Here is a 24169-nt window from a genome sequence, read left to right as displayed (position 1 = left end):
GAACTGGTTGGAAATAATGTCTTAGCAGTAATCAGAAATCAGAGCTATCACTAAGGTGTATCTGTTTTAGGGCACATGCATGAAAACAATAATTGGATGACCTCTATTTTGTTAAGCCAACCAATCAGCAAAGAAAGAATGTAGCTGAGTGAGACTAGCAAACATACAAACTCATCATGTGTTTTACTACATTCCAGCAATTCCCCCTTCCTAGCTTAACTCTTTTGGATACACACTGATGTTTATTTACACTTGAAGTTATTTTACTGAAAACATGGAGAAAATGGTAAAAAATTAACTACGACATAGTTTGCCATGAGACATATCCACAGATACATTTTTTCCTTTTTCTTCTTCATTAGCAAAGTTGGAATGAGCAAAAACAAATACCACTGCATCCTTTTAAAGCTCACCCACAACATCAGGATAGTGAGTTAGGACACTAACAGGAGCTGCTTGCTTGGGTTCACTAACTGATTAGGCATAGCATTATGATTTGGCTCCTGTGTTCTTTAATTAGTTAGAAGAGATTCTTACAATAACAGTCATCTTTTTAGTAAAATTTGAAGAGATTGGAACTCAAATATTCCACACATATTAATTGGAACCTCCTGTAGCTGTTACATAACTCATCTTTTACTCTCAAAACAAATATGATGAATGGGATTTTCATTTGTACATGACAGGGTCCTGGACCAGGGTACAGGGTCAATAGTGGATAACAACAGAAAGAGCAGTAGTAATTTTATTTTAATTTTTATTTAGCTATCTGATAGGTATTTGGACAAAAAAAAAAAAAAGCTTAACTTTTTTTTATTAAAATGCACATTTAAATCACATTTAGCTAAATTCATAAGGATTTTAATCCAGACAAAAAATTACTCCATTGCAACAGGAACAACAATAAATCCTTCTCACTTAATTTCTCCATGCTCTGTTTCTAAGGACACACTCAGAGAAATTCTAAAATGGGGGAAGTAAATTAGCCCATAGGAATGAGGGGATTAAACAACAGATTTTTTAAAATTTTATTTTCCATATGTCAATTCTCCAGATTTTTAAAACTATTTCTAAAATAGCTATGGTGTGTTTCCTGTCCCAGGAAAATCAGTCTTCCAAACCATCTCCTTAACTTTTTTCCTTAAAAACAAAAAAAAGCTTTATTGAGATATATTTTACATACCACGAAATTCAAATATTTAAAGTATATTTACGCAGTTGTTCAACCATTAACATTACAAACTTAATAATATATAGTTATAAGTACTGTTTCATGAAATCTTAGGTCTTTTTAAAAAGCTGAGAGAATAAAGGAGAGCAAGTATATATTTACAGAGTTTTTATGCTAATCTTTGTATTTACCATTTCAGGTTTTCTTCATTTTTTTTCCCTATGTACTTGATTTACCATGTAATGTTATTTCCTTATTCCAATGTAGCATCATCCTCATCCTTTCTTGTTGTTAAGAATAGCACAATTTTGGGGGGCCTGGGTGGCTCAGTCGTTAGGCGTCTGCCTTCGGCTCAGGTCATGATCCCAGGGTCCTGGGATTGAGCCCCACATCGGGCTCCCTGCTTGGCAGGAAGCCTGCTTCTCCCTCTCCCACTCCCCCTGCTTGTGTTCCCTCTCTTGCTGTGTCTCTCTCTGTCAAATAAATAAAATCTTAAAAAAAAAAAAAAGAATAGCACAATTTTATAATGTGTAGGTCCAACAATACAATTTCATAGTTACTGTTTATGTAATTAATTTTTAAATCATATAAAAGAGGGAAGGAGAAGAAATACGTAATTTTACTTTGCTTCATATCACCTATGTAATTGCCTTTACCAATACCTATTGGTATTTCTTGTGGATTTAAATTGGTGTCACTTTTTTTCTGCCTGAATAATTTGTTTGGTATATTTCCTAATACACATGTATGATAGCAAAAATTTCCTTTAGTGTTTTCATCTAGAATGTCTTTATTTCATTTTCATTTTTGAAAGAGAGTTTTGCTGGACATAGTTTTCTTGGTTAACAGGATTTTTTTTTTTTCTTTCAGGACTTTGAAAATGGCATTCTGATGCCTTTTTACATTCATTGTTTCTGATGATAAATCACGTGTTTTTTCTATTGAGGTGATCTTGTATGTGTCAAATCATTATTTTCTTGATGCTTTCAAGATTTTGTCTATCTTTGGCTTTCAACCCTTGCACTATGACATGTCTAGGTAAGTAGCTCTTTGCATGTATGCATTATGGATTTTGTTGAGCTTCTTAGAAGTGTAGATTAATGTTATTAAGAAATTTGTGATGTTTTAGCCATTATTTTAGTGTATTTTCCATCTCTTACTTTATCTCCTCTCTTCCTAATAATAATCCCATTATGTGTTTGCTAGTACACTTAATGGTGTCCCACATTTCTCTGAGGTTCTGTTTGTTTGTTCTCATTCTTTTCCTTTGCATATTTCAGATTGCCTAAATTCTATTCTTCCTTCTGCCAGCTCCAACATGCTATTAGCCATTCCAATGAATTTTTCATTTCCATTATTGTAATTTTCTGGTTTGGAATTACTATTTGGTTCCTTTTTATAATTTCTATCTCTTTACTGATATGCTAATTTTGTTCACACATTGTTTTCCTGGTTTTCTTTCATCCTTTGTCCATGGTCTTCTTTTGCTATTGGAGCTCAAAGCAGATTTAAGACCGTTTATTTAAAGCATTTGTCTACTAAGCCCAATATCAGCTTCATGGGGGAGTTTCTGTCAATTTATTTTTGAAAACTGGATATTTTGGATATTATAAGGAGGTAAATCAAGAAATCAGATTCTCTCCCTTTTCCGGGATATGCTATTGTGGATTTTTAAGACTGGAGTTGTACCTTTGTTTAGTGACTTTTCCAAACTGCTTTTCAAAAGTTACGTTCCTTGCCTTATAAGATCACTGAAGTGTGTTCTGCTATCTCAGCGGTCACCCAGTCATGTGTCACAGACTTACTTAAATGCCTGGAGCCAAAAGAAAAAGAAAAAAAAAATACTGCTTTCCCACTATTTGCTGCTTGGTTTTGAACTGGGGGTTCTTTGGTGCTAAGCCAGACTGCCTACAACTCTGCCTTCATCTTTCCCTCCTGCCCTTGTGGTTCCCACAGATCCACCAGGGATGCATGTGTAGGGATCTCTCAGGGTTATTTCTGAGACTGCATCCAGCCCTGGGCATGCACACTGCACTCTGTGTCCTGTTATATGTGTTGTCCCTTCTGAGCCCTTACCACCGCAAGAGGCTTCTTCCTCAGACTCCACATTTCCTGGGCTTTTGGATCTGTCTGCTTCTTGCCTCATCTGCTGTCCCCTTTCTTAAGTAGGCATGAGCAGAGTATGTCTTTAAATTTTTCAACAGACGTCACCACCAACACCCAGAAACCCACAGCAGTCCAAGGTGGAGGATGGGGGAGGAGGATAAGCCAAAGATCAGCTTTTATGCCTGTCCTTCAGGAAACGACCAGACAGGTCACAACACACAACCACAGAATTTTAACAACAAGGTCCATACTAATCTATCTTCTGGCACCAGCAAACTACACCTAGGAATGAGGGCCACCATCCAGGTGGCCACCAGTTCATGAGGTAATGGGATGATAAGCTGCTGAGTGAAAATGCCACAACACTTTCTTACAGAAATTCAGCTGTCCTTCTCTTCGTTAGGCAGTCACTTGGTTGCTGTGTGCTTTGAATTAGATGTCAGAAATCCAAAAAGTCGATTTTGTCAGTCTTTGACTGTTTATGTTTTTTTCCTGTGGAAGGACTGATTCTTTGAACACCTCACTCAGTTATTTTCTCTGGTGTCACTTTCCCAAATCAGCTTTTACTAATTTTTGCTGGCATTAAAAATGCAACTGATATTTATGCATTGATCTTATATCTAGCAACTTGCTAAAGTCCACAGTGAATTTTAATATTTTTTCTGTGTATTTTCATTTAGTAACATCATCTGTGATTAGTTGCAGTTTTTTTTCCTTTCTAATTCTTATACTTCTTATTTTTTAAAATTATGCTGTTAATGTAGGCAAATTATATTCTATTCAATTCTATTTTCTCTTTGGAATGGGAAGTGAGTTATACACTCATAGGGAGTGTGAGAGAGGGCTGATAAGACCATAGTTTTAAGATAGTTAGAGACCTGGAGGCTGTGTTAAGTAGTCACTATGAAAAATTGCCAAAAGAAATGAATAGAGAAATGGAAAAGGATTTCAGGGTAGAATTTAAAGTCTAGTAGAAGATAAAGATCATGAATTTATTTTTCTACTGAAATGTATACTTGTGAAAATTTTTCCAGCAATGTTCAGCTGCCCCAAATATAGACTAAGACAAAGTTAGACCAACATTAATTCAAAATTTATTCTGTGTATGTGGTATTGGGGAGTAAAATGAAATATGAAATGCATTTAACAAGGTATATAAAGTGAACAAATCTCAAATGTGCAATTCAGTGTTTTTTACGTGGGTTTACTCCCATGAACCATTACCTAGATCAACATAACATCTTTATAACCCAGAAATGTCTGATGTGTTTCTTTCCAGTTTACTCCCAGCCCATCAGTGATCATTATTCTAGTTTCTTACACCATTGATTAGATTTGCCACTTCTTGAACTTTGTATTAATGGAGTTACACATTGTATATTCTTTTGTGTCTGATTGTTTTTACTCATCAAAATATCTGCAAGATTCATCCATATTGGCTTGTGTATTAGTGGTTTGTTTTTAGTGCTGTGGAGTATTCCATTATATGAATAAATTACTATCTATTAATCATTTACTAATTGATGGATGGGTTTGTAGTTGGTGAGTTCTCTGGGAAGCAGGTACTGAGACAGAATTAGATGTGCAAAAAATATATTGTGAACTAATCCCTAAAAAAAAAGGGAAGGAAGAATCATTGGACTATTATCTCAACCACACAAAAGGGAGGTTCAAACAATGACAGTCCAGTAGAAGAACCCTGCATTGCCAAGAGACATCTAGGTCCTTAGTAATTCATTAGTTGGGGGGTTGCTCCCAAAAGATTGTAAACTTGGCTACTATTGCCTTGCTCATACATTGGGTGTATATTGCTTAAAGAAGACCTCAGAGACTAGAACTTCGCTCAGTTAATTGCCAGGGCCACCCTGAGAAGAGTATGACATCAGTCTAAAAGCTGAGACAGATTCCTAAGGCCAGGAGGCAAATCATTGCTTGAAGTTGAATCCAAGCAAGTGCATTCTATTTTAGCCTAAGTCCTCCCCTCCCGACCCCCAGTTTTTGGCTATTATAAATAAAGCTGAAATGAACATTATTATAAAAACGTTTGATACTAATCAATGATTTTTCTTGGGTAAATGTGTGGTTTATAGGGTAGCTGTATATTTATCTTAAAGAAATACTGTCTGTGCCAACTATAGTAATAATTTTTTAAAAGGTAAAACAAAAAGGAAAGGAAAGAAAAAAAGAAAAGAGAAAAGGAAAGGAAAGAAAAGAAAAGAAAAAAAGAAAAGAAAAAAAGGAAAGAAAAAAGAAAGGAAAGGAAAGGAAAAAAGAAAAGAAAAGAAAAGAAGTACCATCAGGGGGCGCCTGGGTGGCTCAGTCGTTAAGCGTCTGCCTTCAGCTCAGGTCATGATCCCAGGATCCCGGGATCGAGCCCCACATCGGGCTCCCTGCTCCGCGGGAGGCCTGCTTCTCCTCTCCACTCCCCCTGCTGTGTTCCCTCTCTAGCTGTCTCTCTCTGTGTCAAATAAATAAATAAAATCTTTAAAAAAAAAAAAAAAAAAAGGAAGTACCATCAGTTTTTTGAAAGTGGTTGGACCAAGTTTCCTAACCATAAGAAATGTGTAAGTACCTGTTGCTCTCCATCTTCATCAACCCTTTGTTTTGTCAGTCTTTCAATTTGTTCCTTTGTACTACAATTTGCTTATCCATTTATCAATAGGTATTTGGATTTCCTTTTTTTAAGAAGTAAATTTGCTATAAATATCCATCTATAAGTCTGCTGGTTTGTATGGCAAATGTATGTTTAAATTTTTAAGACAGTACAAAACTGTTTTTTCATATTACTTGCACATTTTACATTCCTACTAGAAATATATGAAAGTTCCAGTTGTTTCATATTCTCAAAACTTGGTATGATTAGTCTTTATAACTTCATCCATTCTGGTGCGTGTGTTGCGGTGTCTCAGTGTAATTTACACTTAGATTTCTTAATAATTAGTGATGTTGAGCATCTTCTCATGTACTTATCATTTATATTTATTCTTCATTGAAATGTTCTTCAAAATCTAGACCATTTATAATTGGGATCTTAGTTATTGAATTGTGAAAGTTCTTTACATATGTTGGACACAAGTCTTTTGTCAGGTATATTTTTTATAGACATATATATATATATATATATCTCAAGTGTTTTCTCCCAGATCTATGGCTTGCCTTGTCATTGCCATAACAGTATATTATGAAGAATAATTTTAAAATTTTGATAAAGTACAATTTACTGACTTTTTCTTTTATATTTTATACATTCTCTGTTATATATCTTTTTTTTTTAATTTTTTTTTTTTTTTAAAGATTTTATTTATTTATTTGACAGAGAGAGACAGCGAGAGCAGGAACACAAGCAGGGGGAGTGGGAGAGGGAGAAGCAGGCTTCCCGCCGAGCAGGGAGCCCGATGTGGGACTCGATCCCAGGATCCTGGGATCATGACCTGAGCCGAAGGCAGACGCTTAACGACTGAGCCACCCAGGCGCCCTCTGTTATATATCTTTGTGAAACCCAAGGCACTAAGATTTTTGCCAATACATAATGTCTTATAATTTTAACTCTTACATTTATATTCAAGATTAATTTTGAGTACATTTTTGTATTCTGTATGAGGTTAGGGACAGAGATTTTTTTTCTTTTTTTTAAAGATATTACTATGCAGTTTTTCTACCACTTCTTGTTTAGAAGATTATCCTTTCCTGGTTAAACTGTTTTGAGGGTTTTAAAAACAATCACTAGACCATATAGGTGTGGTGTAATTTCCTTTGTTCCATTTCTCTATTTTTCTTTATTTATACCAATATTCTAGTGTCTATAGCTTTATAATAAATCTTAAAATCAGGCAGTGTGAGTCCTCAACATTTGTTTTTCTTTTCAGTCATTTTGGTTATTGGGGACCTTTTAATTTCCATATCAATTTTAGAATTTTCTTGACTCTTCACACAAAAATAGAGGCTACTGGAAAAAAAATAGAGGTTGCTAGGATTTTGATAGGGATTATATTGAATCAATATATCTATCCATTTAGGATATTGACAATTTAGCAATATCGAGTCTTTTTACGCATGGACAAGATATGTTTCTTTCTTTATTTAGGTCTTCCTTAATTTTTCTTACCAATGTTTTATAATTTCAGTATATAGGTATTTAACATTTTTACGAGTTTTAGCCATAATTAATTAATATTTTATGCTATTATAAATGGCATTTTTAATAAATGGTATTTTAAAACTTCAATTTCCAATTGTTTATTGCTAGTATATAGAAATATAATTGTTTTGTAATTGATCTTGTATCCTGAAACATTACTAAATTCACTTATTAGTTCTAGTAGCTCTGTTTGTAGATTGTCTCTGCATTAATGACTAAGTCATCTATGCATGAGGAGTTCCAGTTTGTCCTTTCCAACATAGATGCCTTATATTTATGTCTCTTGTTTTACTGCCCCGGCTAGATTGTTCAATAGAAATGGTAGAGTGGAAATCATTGCTTTGTTCATAATCTTATGGGAAATGTATTTAATCTTTCATCGTGACATATGATGTTTTATGCTTTCCTTTATCATACTGAGAAAGCTTCCTTTTATTTCAAGTTTTTGGAAAGATTTTATTATAAATGAATTTTAATTTTCTCAAATGTTTTTTCTGAACCTATTGATACCCTCATGTGGTTTTTCTTGTTTTATCAGATAACGTGGAAAAATTCATTAATTAGTTTTCAAATGTTAGACCAGCTGCGCACGGGATAAACCCCTGGGATAAACCCCACTTGGTCATGCTGCATTATTCTCTTTAGACATTTTACAACTGAGCGGTGAGATACCACAATATGGCAGGCCAAAGATTGAAAGGTAAATGAGGTTATATTAAAATTTCGCAGCCTGTGCCAAATTCAAAATTAGTTATATATAACCTAGGAAACAAGTAAATCATCTGGAAAATGACATATTACTTATTACTTACAAGATATTTGAAAGTGCAAGTGTAAGTCTTGCACAAATAAAATATAATGATAATAAGTAGAGCTTCAGAGCCAAAGCCAGTTCTGTACCTTGTTCTGTAGCATACAGATGCGCACGCTCTAACGCTAAATACCACGGTTCCTACATGTTCGCTAGACTAAATGTTACTGTACAAATACATTTTGATGGGAAGTGGTATTGGGGGCCAGAAGCCCTGGGAAAATAATTCTTTAAGCTATATCACATCTAAATATTTATGTGTAGCCTATTCCAAGGAAGCTTAATTGAAAAAAAAAGTAATAAATATGAAAAAAACAAAAACAAATACTAAAAATATCTCAAGACAGTAAGTAAAGCAAAGAATAAAAGACCTAGTGATCACCGTTCACCATACATCTTCTAGTGATAGAGAGAGAGAGAGAGGGAACGTTATCTCTCATCACTCTGTAATCAGTTTCTGTAATAAAAATTGAATGTTTTTTTTTTTTGTCTATCAAAGTGTTTTTCCCCTTTCTCATGTTATTTGTCCTCAGATACGCATCTCTAAACATTTTATTAAATAACCTGCCTGTAATCACCCCTTTATGCTTCTGAGCAACCAAGCACCTATATTTTGAAAACCTAAACTTGGTTCTTACCACTTGATCAGTTTCTCCAGCGAAGCCAATGCGCGAGCAGTCGCCCCGCGGATGCCGCTGTTATTGTTATGTCATGTGCACACAGCCTCTCCACAGGGGCTGCCGTATCCCTGCCAGTCCCATGCCTCTGCCAATATTTACTTCTACTGATTTTACTGCGAAGCTCAGGGCTCTGAAAAGAGAATAACCAGCCATGAGCAACATGTTCTTTTTCTGCAGACTGACAGGGCTGTGCTTTAATCTCCTCTTGTGTCTCATAACAGAAGATTTTATAACAGTTTTTGCTGACTGTCAGACTATTCTAAGCTACTGCTCACTATCCAGTGAGGGGGAGAAGACTTTATAATTATTATTTACATTTAGTTGATAAGAAGGATGTTGAGAATGAAATGTACATATGGTAAGATGTGAGGGTATGCTTTGGAATTGGTATTCTGCAGGGATTTTTTTTTCTTTAAAACATTGTACACATATAGAAGTTTTTTTCAGTATTGAAGGAACACAAATATGGTATACCTCATGACGTGGAAGGGATGGATTTTAAATTGCTAATCATGCGTTTTTTAAATCTTACATAAAAGAATTTAAATAAATCATCCTTCTGCTACTCTAGGCCCGACTCCAGCATCTCACCAGCCATCTTTCTTCTTCTAATTTTTACACAACAAGCTGAGAAAACCATTCTCTTAAGCGGGTAGAATTGGATAATGGGAAGAATACTGAAAATGATTTCATATGGTATCTACAATAGTGTACAATGATTGTTTACATATTTTTTAACTTTACCAGACTTTCTTGGAAGACCGATCTGTGAATTCATCTAGTCTAAATATAGTATCAAACCTCCGCTAGGCACTCAGGTATTTGCTGAGACTAATACTATACCCTGGCTCTGCCACTAATTCTGGGAACCTACTGCTTGACCTCCAGGACAAGAGTTTCTTCAGGAAAATGGGAAGTTTGAACTACATTAGAAGTTATAAATTCTGTATTTCTCCTGCCGCAGTATCACTCATATTCTGAAAAATTTTTTTTTAAATTAAGAAGTCACATAAAATCTGAACTAAGGAGTGTCTCAATTACATCTTTTTGTGTAATAAACCACCACAAAGTTTAGTGAATTAGAACAATTTATTATATCTGATAATTCTGTGGTTGAATAGGTGGTTGTTCTTGCAGGTGGTATAGGCTGAGAGGCCAAGTCTAGGGGTAAGATTGGGAGCTCAGCTGGGGGCTATTGACTAGGTGTCTTGGTTTCTGTGTGTGGACCTCCCACTTGGCTGTTTGAGCTGCTTCACATCATGATGGTGGGTTTCCAAAAGGAAACATTGTAAGAGAATTGCCCCTAAGTACAAGAATTTGTTAGTTATAAATACTCTACTTGTGACACACTTAAAAATATCCCATTGGGCAAAGCTACTCACGTGGCAAATTCCAGAGTTATTATGGAAGGTGATTTCACAATGACATGAATAATAGTGTGATTAATTGGAGGTCACCACAGTAACAGTCTACAGGAAGTCTTTGGGAAAACTGGAATCTCTACTTAAACTACATAGAAGCTGATCCCTTTAAATGGGCCTTGCATTCTCTAAAATCTCTTTGTCATCACCCAGCCCACTTCATTGGTATACTTACTTGTTTCTGTAGGCTTTGGGGTTGTCTAAATGACAACTGTCCTAAATGATTGTAACAATTTTGATAAGGCCTGGAGTATACACTGTTAAAAATTACCTTTTTAAAAATTTGACATGTAATGTGTTCAGATACTTTACAGGCACTTAATGCTTATTTTTATCAAAACATTTGTAATACTAATATGAGATAATTACAGCCTTGAAAGAGTCCAATTGTCTTAATTCTTTGCCAGTGAATTACTTGTACATGACCTAAAACAACCTACTTTTTTCTGGCAGTCACGATTTCCAGTGACTTATTTTTTTAAATCTGACCTATTCATTTATGTATGCCAAGAGGACGAAATCAAAATGTGAAGCTCGATTGAAAATATATTTTTCCAAAGTGTAGAATTTGCAAGCATATTTTTATATTTAATTTACTCAGTCTTTATTTTTGGTATATAGTGAACTATACATAGTCCCATACTGTATGGAACAGAGCAAAATATACACAGATAGATAATAAAATAATTATATAAGTTTACATAATTTCACTTGTAAGTAACCAAACCATGATTCAAGTTAGCTTAAAATATAATAATAATCTATTGTATCACTTGATGAGAAGTCCAGGGTTATGGCTGTGATCCAAAGCTGGCTTAATTGATGAACTAGTAATGTTATCAAAGGTATATAGACTCCATTTCTCAATTGTGCTATCTTTATTGTTTGCTTTTGCACTTTGTTAAGCCTACTCTTCTTTAAACTTGTTGATCAGAGAGGCATTACAAATGCCTTATTGATTTTCAAGTGGAAAAAGAGCATGGTTCTCTATCTATTGTATTTCTTATTTTGGAGCAAAGAAAATTTTCCCAGAAGACAACCAGTGCACTTTGTTTCCATTTTCATTGTCAAGAAATGGCTCACATTGCTATTCCTAAGCCAGGTAGTAGCAAAAAAGAAAGAGAAAGATCACCATGAATGACTTAGGATATCATTTGGGATGGAATGAGTCTTAAAGAATCAACTACTATGGTTATTACCATAGAGTAGCTATTTTTTTTCCAGTTAACCAGGTATAAAGTTTAATTGTATGATTGGATGCATTTTTTAATAGGAGATAGCCTGTTGTAATAGAAAAGGTGGAGATCTAAAAATCAGAAATACTTGGGGCACCTGGGTGGTGCAGTAAGTTGAGTGTCTGACTCTTGGTTTCAGCTCAGGTTGTGATCTCATGGTCATGAGATCCAGCAACACACCCTCCCACCATGGCTCTGAGCTCAGCTTGAGATTCTCATTCCCTCTCCCTCTGTCCCTTCAGCTAGTGCTTTCCCTCTAAAGTAAATAAATAAATGTTTTTAAAAAATCAGAAATACTCTATTCTAGTCATCCTGCCTCAAGTTCAGAATCTTTTATTCAAAACCTTTAGTGAGATGTTTTCTTAATTCATGTGTGTTTCTTTTAACCTTTGCTAACAATATATATATTATATGTTGCCTAACATATCCAACAGGAACAGAGTAACTCCCCATAATCAAACATATGAATATTTCGGTGGGTAACTAGGGGTAATAGTGAGTGGTGCCACTCCCATTTCCAGGCCTCGATCCCTGGATCTGTAAATCATGGCCATCAGAGAAATAGTTCCATATAATGGATGCTGAGTCAGAGCACATAAGCTTTCTGGAGAAACTTGTCTCTGCCGTGTAAGGCATTGCCACCTAGCTGGTGCTGTAACTGAGTCTTTAAAAGGTCATTTCACCTTTCTATCAATCCAGCTGCTTCAGAATGGTGGGGAACATGGTAAGATCAGTGAATGCCATGAGCACAGGTCCATGGTTGCATTTAATTTGCTATAAAGTGAATTCTTTATCAGAGCAATGTCGTGTGGAATATTATAATGGTGGATAAGGCATTCTCTAAGTTCACAGATGGCAATTTTGATAGAAACATTGAATGCAGGAAAGCAAATCCATATCCAGAGTAACTGTCTATCCCAATGTAATCAACCTGTTACCAGTAGTTGGCTAATCACCCCAGGAAATGGTATCATTTCAGGGGCCAGATCATACTTGGTGAGTGCAAATCCATGTTGTTGAACCCATGCACAACCTCCATCCCTGCCACCATGGCCATTTTTTCATGAGCCCACTGAATGATAGCAGGAGTGACTGGGAAAAGAGACTGGTATTCACAGGGCAGATCATTCTATTGAATTGATTATTAAAATCCTCCCCTGCTGAGGTCACCCTTTTGTGAGCACTCACATGGAGCTCACACATCTTAACATTTTTTTTGCCCACTCAGAGAAGTCGATTCATATACCTCTTGCCCAGATTTCTTTGTCATCAATTTTCACGTTCTTTCCAATTCCCTGACCATCCAGCTAAACCATTGGCCACAGCCCATGAACTGATTATGCATGTATCATTTCATTTTGATCATAGAGTCTTACTATGCACACCCAACTTTATGGCCTTGTGAGTCAGATAACACACAATTGATGATAAGTCGCTCAGGTATCATAGTAACTTGGTGGTGTATAGTCAAGCATTTAGTATCTACTAAAGCCTGGTAGAGACCAAGAACTGTTTCTCAAGAGAAGAGTATTTATCTGCAGATGATGGCGGGGCCTGGTTCTAAAATCCTATAGGCCTATACTAAAATTCACCTGTAGGGACCTCCCAAGGGCTCCAAGCAGCATCTCTCTCTGTCACTGATACTTCAAGTATCATTAGGTCTGCTGGATCACATGGCCCAAGTGACAGAGCATCATGCACCACAGCCTGCACCTGTTGCAGAGCCATCTCTTCTCTGGGCACCATTCAAAACTAGCAGCTTTTCAGGTTGCTTGGTAGATGAGCTGGGGTAACTCACCCAAATGAGTAATATGTTGGCTCCAAATTCCAAAAGGCCTACTAGGTATTGTATCACCTCTTTCTTGGTTGTTCAAAGATTTAAAGCAACAACTTTTTTCCTTCATGTTAGAAAGGATATCTCCAACATGTCCCACACCACAAGAACCTAGATATTTCACTACAGTAGAAGGTCCCTGAATTTTAGTTGTATTTATATCCTGCCCTCTGACATGCAAATTTCTTACCAATGAGAGAGGAGTAGTTGCTGCTTCTCCCTTACTAGGTCAGATCAGCATAATGTCATCAATGTAATGGACCAATGTGATATTTCACAGAAGAGAAAGACAATCAAAATCCCCACAAACTAAATTACGACTTAGGGGTCAAGAGTTGATATATCCCTGAAGTCGTTTAGTGAAGATAAATTACTGGGCTTGCCAATGGCAAGCAAACTGCTTCTGGTAGACCTTATGGACGGGTATGGAGAAAAAAATGACAGATCATTAATACATACCCAGGCACCAAAGGATGTATTAATTTGCTCAATCAATGAAACCACATCTGGTATAGCAGCTGCAAGTGGAGTCACCACCTGGTTAAGCTTATGATAGTCTACTATCATTCTCAAGGATCCATCTGTCTTCTGCACAGGCCAGATAGGCCAGCGGAATAGGACTCTGGTGGGAATCACCACCCCTGCAACTTTCCAGTATTTAATGGTGGCACTAATTTCTATAATCCCATCAGGGGGATGGTGTTGCCTTTGATTTATTATTTCCCTAGGTAGAGGCAGTTATAATGGCTCTACTTGGCCTTTCCCATTATAATAGTCTTCTCTCAGCAGGTCAGGGAACCTACGTAGGAATTCTGCCAGCTGCTAAATATGTTTCCACCAATGATGCACTCTAGAACTGAGGGAATAACTACAGGATGCATTCAGAGACTCCCTGAGTCCACTGTGAGATAGACCTGAGCTAAAACTCCATTGATCTCATGACACATAAGCTCCTACTCTGCTTGGAGGTCCACAGTGACATTGGGTCTCCTGGAGTCAGTGTCAGATCAGAGCCAATGTCCAGTAGTCCCCTAAAGGTCAAATTATTTCTTTTTCCCCAGTGTACAGTTACCCTGGTCCAAGGTCATAGGTCCCTATGGGGAAGGCTGGGAGAAAGATTAATGGTATATATTTTCTGTAGTATATTGGGGTCATTCCTCAAGGGAACCTGGGCCTCCCCATCATATAAGGGGTAAACTAGTTCAAGTTTGAGAACTGATTGGGGGGCCATGACTCTCTGTTTTCATGATTCAAGTTGGACTTTTGTTCATTTGACCTAGACCTTGTCTGCTTATACAGATCAAGTAAGAATTTAGTAGGCTTCCTATCTATTTTACTTCTGGGAACAATATGATTAACTAGCCCAAGGCGTAGGTCTGCGCGTGTCAGAGTACCTGTCTGCTGCTTTGACTTTGTTGCCCATTATGGTAACCATGCCCACCTTGCCTTTGGTGATCGAGTGTCTCCCTTTGGCCCCTGCCACTCTGAGATGCACTTACTCCCACTGCATTTAGGTTTTCCAGCTGAGTGACTACAGTTTCCACTGTAAGGTCTGGCCTACAGAGAAAAATGGATCACAGAGCACTTTAAGGATACTGGGACCACCAATTATAACTTTAAGACATCTTAAATTATAAAACCTCTTTTGATTTTAAAGTAGGAAAAATACTAATTTTACCATCAATGAAACATTGTAAATGATTTATCCTATTATTTTTCCATGTAAAATATATTCTCTTAGATTCTGGTATTGACTAAAACAAGAAATTTTTCATCATAATAATCTAATTGAGGATTAACAGTTTAAATGTCCTTATATTTAATTTAGTTCATTTAAAAAATTAGCAAAATCTCTAAGTCAGGTTACAAAGAAAAGCATTAAACCTCCTACTCCACAGGTGCAGAAAATTTAAAGCTATACAGTTTTCATGAAAGGTATTTTGTTTTGTTTTCAGAGTATTAACAGTGTGGTATTTAAGTAGTTGTAATTTTTAAATTTCTGATTAAAAACAGCTGTTAATTTGGTTATTAGTTTTTGAAGTTGATATTGGTTACTAATTTAACATAAAATTTGTGGAGTAGTAAATATTTTTCTTCCATATACCAATACAAATCAGATGCATTCATACATATCTCCAAATTCGCTTATCGAGGGACATTTTATTGTTGACATAATACTATTTAAATAATATGGGCTATTCTACCCAATAAATAAATTACTAAATAATTAATTATTGGAAGCTTATGGAACATTAAAAAATATTAGTATATAAGCTAATATGCATTTCATATAAAATGCTAAAAGACTATATATGTTGCTAGTAACATTTTTGCAAAAGCTTTTTATTATATTCTGTAAAATTATTTTTTGTCTAGAAACTAAAAATATATAAAAAGGTGAAATTTGGGGTTTCTTGCCCTGTTTAAGTGCCATTGCTCTAGGAAAAATTTATAAATGAGAAGTCTAATGTTAGTCACTCTATCTTGTCACTTAGAAATATGTAATTTGAATTTTCTGCTTTTGTCATGCTCTTACCTACCCATAGACATTTTTGTGCTAGAGATATACTTATTTTATCTACTACCCAAGAGTATTTATTTAAATGATGTATTGAATGTGAGGTTAACATAAATTCCTTAGTGACTGAGACTTCATACTTGTAAATAAGAAACTCATATAACTAACAGATAATCAAGGTTTTACTTCAAATAGGTCATTTTAAAATGGCATGCGGCCTGGGAAAAAATCCTATAATATATTATTAATATTAAATTATACAATATAGTTTGCATGAACTATAGCTATAGTTAAGTCATATTGGATGTCTTTTATCTTTTATACACTTTAGAAGAGTTTTATTAGTTCTAAGAGAATAATTTTTAGTGTCCAGCACAACAGATTCTGAAGATATAATATTCATAAAAATATCTTTTTTCTCTTTTATCCATCTCTCTTCCTGCCCATCCACATTGCTATTGTTTATGTTCACACACCATTCACTCTGAAAGCATTTAACTAGCTTCCTTTTTTTTTTAATTTTTAAAAATTTTCTTTGTGTAAATAGCCAGTAATGGAATTACTGGATCATATTATAACTCTATTTATAATTTTTTGAGGAACCTCCATACTGTTTTCAACAGTGACTACACCAGTTTACATCCTTACCAACAGTGCACAAAGGTTCCTTACTATCCACATCCTTGCTAAAACTTGCTATTTCTTGTGTGTTTGATTTTAGCCATTCTGACAGGTGTGAGGTGGTATCTCATTTTGGTTTTGATTTGTATTTCCCTGTAATTGATGATATTGAGCATCTTTTTATTTATCTGTTGGCCATTTGTATGTCTTCTTTGGAAAAAAAGTCTATTCAGGGTCTCTGCACATTTTAATTGGATTATTTGGTATTTTTTGGTGTAGAGTTGTATAAATTCTTTATGTATTTTGGATATTAACCCCTTATTGGACATATCATTTACAAATATCTTCTCCCATTCAGTAAGTTGCCTTGTCATTTTGTTGACGGTTTCCTTCACTGTGCAAAATAAGGTATCTTTTTAATCCCTGAAAAGGAGTGACTTTTTTTTTTAAGATTTTTTTATTTATTTGACAGAGAGAGACACAGCGAGAGAGGGAACACAAGCAGGGGGAGTGAGAGAGGGAGAAGCAGGCTTCCTGCTAAGCAGGGATCCCGATGTGGGGCTCGATCCCAGGACCCTGGGATCATGACCTGAGCCGAAGGCAGATGCTTAACGACTGAGCCACCCAGGCACCCCTGAAAAGGAGTCACTTGAAGGAACAGTGGTTTGAGTATTGGAGAAGGACTTTCATTAAGACACTGTGAAGGACACGTGGGTGGCTCAGTCAGTTAGGTGTCTGTCTTCAGCTCTGGTCATGGTCCCGGGGTCCTGGGATTGAGTCCCACACGGGCTCCTTGCTCAGCAGGGAGCCTGCTTCTCCCTCTGCCTGCCACTCCCAATGCTTGTGCTCACACTCTCTTTTTCTCTGATCAAAAAAAAAAAAGACAGCGTGAAGAAGCTGGTGAGTCTTTAGACACACACACACACACACACACACACAGTACAAAACTGAATGAAATTGTCAAAAATCATCCTTTCAGGTTTTGTAAATTACTAAAGGCAGATAACAAATAGAATAGAGTATATTCTTGGAAAACTATTAGAGCTTTGGGTAAGAACAGCACTCTGCACCAACTTGTGTGAAGTTCCTCCCACCAATGGCTTCAGTTTGGTTAGATCACAAAGGTGGAGGTTACAGGGGCAGGGATAAGAGAGGAAGAGAGCAGAAACTTTGCTTCTAGAGGAGGGAAACTGATTTGTGGTGGTACACGAAATCTTGCGGTGCTGTCAGGTACACAGGACAAACTTGGTAGAAAATTAGAATGGGGAAAAAAAAAAAAAAAAAAACAACAGCGTTGTTGTCCTAAGACAGCAGTCTCAGTTGGGGTAGGCAGACAAAAAAATTAGCAAGAAGTTTCTGGAAATGAGAGCCACAGAAGGGATGAAAATGTTTGAATACAAGCTCCGCACAAACCACTGACCACTAATCTATGCAACCACTAGTAAGCCAGGCTAAAAGGCAATAATAATATAAAGAAGAAGAAGAAAAGAAAGAAAAAAAAACAACAACAACACTGAGCAGAGACATCAGCAACTCTACACCACGAGGAGGACACATTCTGCAGTTCCAGTCAAGGTCAAAAAAAAGCAAAAAAGAACAACAACAACAAAAAAACCCATAATATAGATATATTATGTGCATTATAGTATCTAAGATTTCCAGTTTTCAATTAAAAATTATAAGGCATGCAAGGAAATACAAAAATGTGACCCATATTCAAGAATAAATGCAGCCAATAGAAACTGACTCTGTGCCGACACGGATGTTGGATTTGGTTGTCAAGGACCTCAAAGAAGTTATTATAAATAAATTCCAAAAATTAAAGCAAGTTATAACGATAATAACTCAACAAATAGGAAGTTCCAACAGAGAAAAAAACTGCTAAGAAAACCAAATAGGAATTCTGGAGTCGAAAAGAACTAAAACAAAAATGAAAAATTTAAAAGATTGACTCAGCAGTAGACATGATACTGCAGAAGAAAAATTAGTGTACTTGTAGACTGATCAATAGAAATTAGTCAGTTCATAAAACAGAGAGGATAAAAGATTGAAGTAAAATCAACAAAGCTTCCCTGACCCGTATAACAATCGTAAGCATTACGACACAGATGTAATGGGAGGCCTAGAAGGACTGGAAAGAGAGAAAGGGACTGAAGAAACTATCTGAATAAACAATGGCTAAAGATTTCCTGGATTTGATTTTGAAAGCACATTATTCCAAATAATTTCTTTAAGCTCTCTCCCTCAGAGAGGTGGACAATAACTCCTCCTGCCCTAAGTGTAGGCTACCTGTAGCAATGTTCTTCCAAAGCACACAAAGGGAGGGGGGAAAGAGTAACTTTACAGTGCAGAAACTTTGTAAACATTTCCTAAAGCCAGGTGATCAAGGTTAATATCAACAGTGACAAATCATATTGATAATTTATACCCTTAATACACTGTGATAAGAATGGTAATTTATCTCTGTACTCTTTCTCCACAAGCTATATTATTCCAGTCTAATCATGGGAAAAGCATCAGACAAATCTCAACTGAAGGACATTTTACAAAATATCTGATTAGTAACTCTTGAAAGTGTCAGTCATCAAAACAAAAAAAGCCTAAGAAATTGTCAAAACCAAAAAGTCTGAAGGAGACATAACTGCTAAATGTGTATAGTATCTTGAATAGGAGATAACCAAAGAACATTAAAGAAAAACTGAGGAAATCTGAATAAGGTTTGGACTTTAGTTAATAATAATAATGTGTCAATATTGGTTCACTAATTGTGACAAATGCATCATATAAGATATTAATAATAAGGGAAACTGAATGTGGGCTGTAGGGAAAGAAAGATTCTTCCTCTATCCTTCAAGGTCTTCCAACTGGACTAATAATTACATTTTAAATGAGACAGATTAACAGAAGAAAAAAACCCAATGTTTTATTATTTGCACATAGAGGCTCAATAGAAATTGAGACCTAAAGAAATGAGCAAGGCAGGCATTTCTTACAGTGTTTAGGCAATGAGGCAATAAATTTTTGAGAAATTGACAAGATCAAGAAAATAGGTGTTTGGCAGCTTTAATTAGTAGGGGATTCTAGGCAGAATTTCAGCTGAGGTAGGAAAAAAATAAGGTTTCTATAGCCTTCTTGGCTTTGAAGTTTCTATCTCTGGTGATAAGGAACTCTTTTTACTTCTTAGAACATGGGGGGTATTTTTCATATGAAAGATTTATTTCCTGCTTTCACAGGGACAGAGGAAGGTCTAAGTGTTCTTGCATTGATGGTTTTTTAAGTAACTTTTATTAAAATAATCGATATATCAAGGTGGTACAGTTTGGAGCAGCCTGTCCTTGGCCCCTATAGTGCTATTTGAGAATATTCTGTACTATCTTCCCAATATATTTTTTCAATCTAAAACTGGTCTAAAATTAAAAGTTCATTTTAAAGTGGAGGAAAAAGTTGATCTACAGATCCAAGCATCTCAAAAACTTCCAGGAAGGACAGAGTGATCCTCATCATGACAATTATATTCAAACTGCTGGATGACAAAGATAAAATTTTGATAGCAGCAAAAGGAAAAAAAAATAAAAAAAGAAACTTCATTACATATAAGGGAATAGGAAGTGATTAACAGCTATTAAAGATTTTATATACAGAAAAACTATTTATCTTCATAACTGGTCTTCTTAAAGTAGTAAAATTGGTTAACTGAAAACACTTGTATTACTTGTGCCAAGAAGGAAAAGACCTAATAATGAGCCTTAATCCCAAAGTAGTTTAGGAAGTTAAATATTCTCTTAATAAACCTTTCAAACCTTGGGTTTGTAGTATTTTTTTTCTTTACAAATTCTGCCCTCTTCACGATATGTCTTCAACTAGTTTGACATAAAGAATAAATGTACCTTAAGAATAAATAATCACTCTTTTAAAATATTACTCCATTATATTTCTCCCAGTTCAATAATTTTTTGCAGTTCATTTTATTCAGGCAAATGTAGATAAAGGAAAAGAAAAAGTAGAAATCAATTAACCCAGCTTGTATTGTGCAGATAATAAAGAATCATTAGGGTTCTTTAGGGCAAAGAATGATAAGAGATGTACTGTGGGGAGATTAGTCTAGTAGTCTGTGTATATGGGATAAATTAATGAGAATCAGTTAATAGATATCTGTTAAGAAGTAATTTTGTGACAATAACAGAATGACCTGATCTATACAGGCAGATGGAATTAGAAGGAATAACAGATGTTTTATTGAATTCAAAAAATGGGGTAGAGAATGCTTAGACCAAAGTAAAAAAGAGACTGAATGATAGGAAAAATGGGAAACTGGGTACAGATATTACTATGCAAAATTCTCTGTGATCTGATCCCAAATAACCTCTCTTGCCCTGTCCTTATTCCTTACTTGGTTCCTACCAAACAGAATTGTGTGCTGTTTTATAATTATGTCATGAACTTGTCATCTCTAAGGACATTTATTTGAGACATTCCCTACACTTTTGAGTGCACAGTACTGCTATATTCAACTGGGTCATTCACTCCTTTAGTAACATTAAATAGGTACTTATTAAGTTACTATTTGAAAGGATAATACTATATTCCGTGGCTGACAGCTTAGTAAGGAAATGAACCCATAAACAAATTATTTTAGTAGAGCATGGCCAGTGAATCATGAAGGTATGTAAAAGCATAGAGCAAAAGCACCATTGCTGTTATGATAGACGGGCAAGGAGCAGTGAACCTGGAGACAAAGAAAAAGAATAGAGAGAGCTTGCTTCAATAAAAAATAAGTTAGATTTTATCCTTGAAGAGCCATTTTTCTAAATTTGACTGATAACAAATATCACCAAGGCTACTTAAGAAGAATATGTCTTTCACAACACACAGAAAGATTGTGTGTTGATGGGCCTTCGAAGAATTTTAAACGAGGAAAACTATATAAACAAGTTTGGATGTCAGAAAATTGTTTGGCAGATTTATAGGAAGAATTGAGAGGGTATTGACTTTAGCAGCAGATGGAATAGTTGGGAGAAGTGGTTTAAGCATCTAGAATTGTAGGACTGAAGATAAAAGGTGAAGATTTTTTCAAAATATGAAGAATCCGAATGGCACCAGCTCATTGAGAATTTCACCGATCATTTTTAGGTAGAAGGCATCTCTGTCTTGAATCATTTCATCCTGCTTATGTACCTTAAAACATATTGCTATGAATGATCATTTGTTTGCATTTTGCATCACAACCATCTTCCAGACACACATGCACACACACACACATGCACACACACACACACACACACACACATGCATGTCTCTGTGCTTCTGCACAAACACACCTGGGTGTATTACTTTATAACTACTTTGTGGACGTAAGATCAAATTTCTCCAGAAATTAAGTGTTGTATCAAGTTGTTGCTCAACTACTACTTAGTGAATATTTGAATTAACTAAACCTACATGATTATAAGGATAGCTATTAAAAGAAAACTTTGATTGAGGATAGGTCTGTGTAAGAGGTTAGAATTCAGCTTCAGGGTTCTGGCTGAGTCACTATTCTTTTTTAACCACTTTACCCTTTTTTCCCAAGTGTAAAATGGGAATAATAATGGTTATCTGCCTCAAAGGGGTGTTGTGAGGATTAGCTAGTTGGCAGTTTTAAACTATTTTGAAGATGGAATGTACTATAAATGCTCCAAGGAAAGTTTTTAAAAGCACAATGGAATAAAACCCTTGAACCACAGCATTAGGAAAGTTAGTATCTCTTTTAGGCTGGCAATCTTCAACTGATAAAGAATTCTATGGGAAATTAACTCCACAACATTCTTTATTTTCTTGCCTCTTTTCTACTTTCTTTTGTAGCTCTTATCTGGCTAGTGACTCAATTCAACAGGGAAGTTCCAGTTATGCCATATTTTGAAATAGATGTTGCTCATAAAGAAAGAAATGCAATGAAGATTATAAAATGGTCATTAATCACACTGGAAAATGTGGTCTTTTCAATATAGCACTATATTCAGAATTCAGCAGAACTATTTTAAAATTCACTTTATCATTAGGAATTCAAGGGTATTTTGAAGTTGACTAGAAGCAAATGTTCATTTTTATGTGGAAATATACTTTAATAATTTTCCTTAAAACGTAAATATCAGAACTAGGTCAGAACTTCATTTTTCAAAACAATTGCTTGTTGTTTTTTTCCAAATGCCAAATGACATATTCAAAACTCTGAAAAAGAAATTGTTTCCTCTAGTCATTCTTATTAAGAATATTTACACATTTACATACCCTATTTTAAAAACAAAAGTCCACATGCATATAGGTTAAAACAGAACTGCACACTGGGCAATTTTTGTGAGAAGGAAATGTTTACAAATGAGACATCATAACCAAGTTCACGTGTGCTTTAACAAAGCTGAGACACATCCTCACTAATCTACGTTCAGTAATATAGGCTATGAGCCCATGAATCTGATTTTCAATCTTTACTAAAAACAAGCAAGCAAAAACTCTAAGATTAACAACAAACAAAATCCAATTTCCTATGAGATATCACTCAGCCATGTGAAGGGAAGACATCCCCCTGTTTGCAATATGGATGCACCTTGAAAGCATTAAGCTAAGTGAAATAAGCCAGACACAGAAAGACAAATACTTCATGGTATCACTTACGTGGAATCTTAAAAAAAAAAAAAAATCAAACTCAAAGAAACAGAGAGTAGAAAGTGGTTGCCAAGGGCTGAGGGGTGGTGAGGAAAATAGGGAGAGATTGGGAAAAGGGTGCACTTTCAGCTATTAGATGAATAAGGTCTGATCTAATGTATAACATGGTGACTATGGTTGATAAGACTATATTATATAATTGAAATTTGCTAAGACAGTAGAACTTAAGTGTTCTCTCACACACACACAAACATAAATAGGTGAGGTGATGGATGTGTTAATTAACAATGGAGAGATTCCTTCACAATGTATACATATATTAAATAATCATGATGTAAATATTAAGTATCTTACAATTTTGCCAATTATACATTGTAGGGGCCAAGGGGCAAAATGTCCTGCTCCAAGTTTGCCCCAAAATGTGCCACGTTGGCATATTGATTATTTTAAATAAAAGTTACTTAAGAGACAGCCTGTGCAAGAAGGACACTCAGAATGCCCTCAATCCCCTAAAAGCAGGAAATAATCTCCATTTGTGAAAGGTACTTTCCCTGGACAATGAGGTAAAGAAACATCTTTATCACCAGAGATAGGAAACTCAAGGCCTAGACGGCTGTATAAACAATGCTTCTACTTTTTACTAATTTACCACCCCAGCCAAAATTCTGTTTAGAATTCCTTGCCAACTGAAGCTCACAAAGTTGAGTTTTCTTTGCCCTGTCAATTCTTTACAGATTTATTGTCCCTTTATCTAAAAACTATAAAAACTATCTGCCTTGGTAATTACTTTAGTTCTCAATTTCATTATTGGGTCCCTGTGCGCATGTAATAAAATTTTGGGGGGTTTTTCCTCATGTTAATCTGCCTCATATAAAATTTTTTTTTAAAGATTTTATTTATTTATTTGAGAGAGAGAGAATGAGAGACAGAGAGCATGAGAGGGAGGAGGGTCAGAGGGAGAAGCAGACTCCCTGCCGAGCAGGGAGCCCGAT

Source organism: Phoca vitulina, unplaced genomic scaffold, assembly GCF_004348235.1.
Source record: "Phoca vitulina isolate PV1807 unplaced genomic scaffold, GSC_HSeal_1.0 scaffold8, whole genome shotgun sequence".
NCBI classification, from domain to species: Eukaryota; Metazoa; Chordata; class Mammalia; order Carnivora; family Phocidae; genus Phoca; species Phoca vitulina.
The sequence above is the reverse complement of the archived record's forward strand: the minus strand, read 5'-3'. Positions refer to the sequence as shown.